This window comes from Aplysia californica, unplaced genomic scaffold, assembly GCF_000002075.1.
Source record: "Aplysia californica isolate F4 #8 unplaced genomic scaffold, AplCal3.0 scaffold00083, whole genome shotgun sequence".
Classification (NCBI taxonomy): domain Eukaryota; kingdom Metazoa; phylum Mollusca; class Gastropoda; order Aplysiida; family Aplysiidae; genus Aplysia; species Aplysia californica.
The window spans coordinates 1,564,862-1,569,896 of NW_004797353.1; the positions used below are offsets into that span (position 1 = coordinate 1,564,862).

At 40.5% G+C, this 5,035-nt stretch overlaps 1 protein-coding gene across 1 annotated transcript in view; it reads left to right on the forward strand.

Moving 5' to 3' along the window:
* The window catches only part of LOC101845763 (acetylcholine receptor subunit alpha-like 1), an 83,833-nt gene that overhangs the window by 34,331 nt on the left and 44,467 nt on the right, over positions 1-5,035 (forward strand). The window lies entirely within an intron of this gene.

The following is a 5,035-nucleotide window of genomic DNA, read 5'->3' on the forward strand; positions in this document are numbered from 1 at the left end:
TCTCTCTCTCTCTCTCTCTCTCTCTCTCTCTCTCTCTCTCCCCCCTCTCTCTCTCTCTATCTCCCTCCCTCTTCCTCTCTCTGTTTTATGTGAACCCGTCCTCGTTTGCGTATGTGGTTGTAGACAGATAGCGAACAAATTGTGAGTATTTCTTTATTAATCATCATCAAGTGCCAGATCTGAGGCAGACACCGGTCATCATTGTTCTCCGTTAATTCTTTTGCTCTTGAAAAAGCAACTTTACCCTGATCTTTCCCCGTTACCCATTTGTTTAGGTTCTCTAAGTGGGTTGCTCTGTGCCTATCCCTGCCTCATTTGTCTTCAATTACTTCAGCTGGCATTTTAATGAATCAAAGGATTTGATCTCTCTTAATTTAATTACTTGGCAAAGCATTTCAGATCTTGGAGTATTCAAAGTGCCCTTTCACTTTCACCCTTTGTTTTAAGTTTAAATAGATGGCAAAATTGTAAGTCGGAATAGACAGTCTCAATAGAACAGATGAATGGTAATGCATTATCATCCAAGCAGTTGTGACACAGAGTGACCATCTTGTAGATGATTCTTTTTTCTACAGGAAGCAAGTGCAGTGTCCGTGAAAGAGGTGTAGCAGAGTCTCGCTTTCTTTACTATAAAACTAAAAGTGCAGCATTGTTTTGGACAGTTTGAAGTCATTTCACTTTCGTCAGTGTGACATTCCTGATAACAAGGATTTACAATAATCAAGTCTGAATAAAACTAAGCTAGTTATTAGTAAAGCAGTATACTTAGTATTGATTGGAAAACGTATTTTACTATTTTTCTTATTTCGAAACACATGTAGCGGGTCAGATGGTTTACCTCTGCCGACATTGACTAACTGGAATCAAAATACACATGTATGTAGATGTCAAGATTCTTAACTTTAAAAAAAAATGCAATTTCCGCATCACCGATTGTCATGTGAACGTGGTCAACCTCAGTAACAGACTTAGCACTACCTGCCAGATTGACTTATTATGTTTTATCATGATTCAACATCATTTAGTTTTTTTTTGTTTATCTACCTCCCAGAGATCTCTCACACACATTGCCTAAGGTAAACAAAGTAGGCGCACTTTCTCTTTCTCTCTCTTTCTCTCTCTTTCTCTCTCTCTCTCTCTCTCTCTCTCTCTCTCTCTCTTGAACTCTCCATTCACAATTTACTTGACCCACAAAAAGTAGTACTGACTCTGAAAAAAAACTAGACCCCACCCCTACCCCCTCCCCTCGCCCTCCTCTCCACATTCTTCATCTCCCCCACTGTGACGCACCCCTGCTGCCCTAGCCATTATCCAGGGGCCGGCCACAGCATCAAATGCACATCGGCGATAGATGAGCCCAGGTTCCGACGAAGGTTAGGACAGCGAGCCGAGAAAGAGAAATGAATGCTTCGTGTCTGGAATCCCACGTCACGGGGGCAAGATTCAGATTCCAGACAATGTTGAACGCATGCTCTGAACATGCCGGCTGTTTTTAGAAAGAAAAAAAACGTAGTTACCTTCATTGCAAGTCGATTACTGGGATTTTTTTTTGTACCTGGCAATTTAGAAGAAAAGACAATTGCACAGCATGTAGTCGCGGAATTCGGACGAGCAACTCACAGTCCCAAACGGTTCAAGTTGTCTCTTTTTTGTGAGAGCTCAATTAATGAATTCATGAACTGATTAACTAATGTTCTTCTTGGAACAAAGTTTTTTAAATCATTTATCTTTAGGAACGCTCCCCCCCCCCCTCACCTTTCCTACCACTATGAGTTCTGAACGTCTTGGAAGTGACTATAGTGGAGTAAAAAGTTCGTGGTGTAACTTATTGTCAAATATCTCCTTAACTATTAAGCATAAATTCTCCAACGTTTGCACAATGCCTTTTATATCCATTTGTCTTACTGATGAATATTTTTTAAACACCTGCTGTACACTGTATTCTAGAAAAAAAACAAAAAAATCCAAGCCGATAGTTTCTACGGCTTTTAAAAAGTTTACAGCCAGGGCAATCTTGCTTTTAAAAGCAAGTCTGTCATTGTTTTCTAATCGGGACTATAATAATATGCTTATTGAACACATGTTTTGAGAACGTTTAGCGCAAAGAAGGTGTTCACTGTAAAATTGTAAAATGCATTTCTTGTTACAAGTGTTGCCACTAAAAAGTGTCATTGGCAAGCTGTGACGTAGATCTAGGTCATAATATGCGTATACAAAAATGTATGCAAGAAGCGGGAAGTGTTGTGAACAATCCCATTTTCCCCATGACGGAGATTTATAGTATTTTGTATTAATTTAAGAAGAATTTTTTTTTAATGTAGCCTCAATTGTTGTGGGAAAATATGATTAAGTTAAGAGAAATTGATACAAACTACTGTGCAAAATAGGAGTGACGGTGATGGACCCGTTTAAGGGATATTTGAGGATAATTTGCGCCACGGGTTGTGACCGCACTCTCTATATATGTGCCTATATTATGGCCTGTGGGCTGGTTCTCCACCGTGTGCGGAAACTTTCCGATATTTACAGCCTCACCTGCTCCAGCAACCACCTGTCTTAGACAACAAGACAACTGCTCCTACAAACAAACACTTCCCTCCTTCCCCCACCCTCAGACACGTGGTCGTCTTGGACCGGTTCGACTGTATTTGCAAGACTGCGACTGATGGGTGGAGTTTTTTTTTGTGGGAGCGTACTTGTTGAGACCATCCAGCCACCCATCTACCCTAGACACTATATCCGTCAATTCAAACATTAGGAGTTCGAACCGCTGGAGATTCTTACACAAAAACGGAAAATGTCTGCTGGGGAACTGTATCCCACTTACCGTGGTTGGCCTTGATCTGCAGATTGAAAGCAGCCAGCCTCTAAATACTTAACGTTACAAGCTATCAAATATATCTCAGCGTAGTAAAGTAAAGTTGTTCCTGCATCCGATCCGGACTATGAGGATTGCCGTGTTAGTGAGACAACTTCCTGGGCCTTCGACATTTATTGTTGTAGGGTGGCCAGTTCCTTTCCGCGCCGCCTTTACTTCCCCAACTCGAAGTCAGATAGAGTATATGGGGCCTTTTTGTTTTGCTTTTTGGTTGTTGCTTTTTCTCGGTTTTTTTTTCCACTCAAATTGCATTACTCTGTGTACACTGAGAATATTGGGCATTCCAGCTGAAACAACACAGTGTTTTTTTCCTTTTTATGCGGGAAGGGAGGGGTCAAATAATAGGTGGATCTAGAAGGGGATGTTTGTGAAAAAAACATCCCATCCTCGTCACATCCTCGTCATAGAAGAGACAGAATCAATTGTGGGTCCTTCAGGTCAGACCGGTCGACAGTTTTTGTTTTCTAAAGTAATAACCACGTCTCTTCTGTGGAACATATCAAGGAAGTCAAGATCTGAAGGAAGAGAATCAGTAGTACTTTGGCAATCTACTTTTTCTCTGCCTTCATCCGCCCAAACAAAGCTGTAACGGGCACACTGCTATGAGATCTACTTCCTCTATGTCTTCTTCCTCCATTACAAAGCTGTGTAATACATAGCGCTATAAGCTCCACTTCCTTAATGTGTATCGCCCAAACATAATCGTGCCATACATACTGCTATAAAATCTACTTCCTCTTTGTGTACAGCCTCGAAAACAATGCTGCATCATGCATACAGTTATAAGATGTTGTTAGCGATCCAGTCAGTTATAAGATCTACTTCCTTAATTTCTATCGCCCTAACAAAATCGTGTCATTATATACTGCTATAAAATCTACTTCCTCTATGTCTACCGCCTCGAAAACAAAGCTGTATCTTGTATACAGCTATATGATCTACTTCTTGTGTGTCTACCTCTTCCCAAACAAAACTGTGTAAAAAATCGTCTGTCAAGGAGTCCTTATAATACAGTGGTGTCAAAAAGAAACTTGAAAATATAATCACACAATTATCAAGTTAAAGCCTTGCACTAACCACTCATGCAGCATGCCAATTTAAAGCTAAATAAATTCTACACCGTCTGATGCATTGATTTTTTTTCATATACGGCAGGAGCCACCCGAGGTATGGACACTCAAAATTTATTTTTAAAAAGCGTGCTTGGCAAAGTTATGTGAAATCAAAGAACTGTAAAGGCGTGTTTTAGCTTGTATTTGAGTGCATTAACATTGATGGAATGGACATGTATTGCATATCAAATGAACAGAGAATATTATTGTCTCTGTAATGAGCAATGCTTTATTGCTATATTTTCAGACAAACTGGACTTTCTCAGAATTTTCAAGAGCATAGCTTTTGTTTAGATTAATTTGGAATGACCATATCTCAGACGACCTTTATCATAGATGAAAAGTTAAATTGTCAGATGATACAGAATTCATATAGCTTTGAATTGGTTGGCTGCATGAGTGATTAGTGCAAAGCTTTGGCGCGGTGATACAATGAATACATTGCCAAGTTTCTTTTGTGAACGCCACTGTTTATACACTGTACGTGTGCATATCATATGTCAGAGTGTGTGAGTATTTTTGCGTGTGGACGTGTCTGTGTGGAGCTGTGTGTGTGTGTGAGTGTGTTTGTGTGTGTGTGTGTGTATGTGTGTGTGTGTGTGTGTGTGTTTGTGTCTGTGTCTGTGTATCTGTGTGTGCCTGTGCTTGTGTGTATACGAGAGAAAGAAAAAAAGGCAGTAAGAGAGAGAGAGCGACAGAGAGAGAGAGAGAGAGAGAGAGAGAGAGAGAGAGAGAGAGAGAGAGAGAGAGAGAGGGCGGGTAGGGTGGCAATCAGAGCGTCTAACACTCGCCAGTGTGTGGGAAAACCTTTCATCCTATCTGAATGTATCAAGAGTATTGCAGCTCTTGACATGACGTAAATTGTAGTATCCAAACCTCTCCTCTCACAACACAGACATCTCCTTCCAATATAACGGCTTCACGCGACGACTGCCGCATATCGCAACTGCTGTTATTAATATTGAGAGTTTTTGTTGATGTTTTTTTAAAATCCTACAGTCAAGTCTCTCTCTCTCTCTCTCTCTCTCTCTCTCTCTCTCTCTCT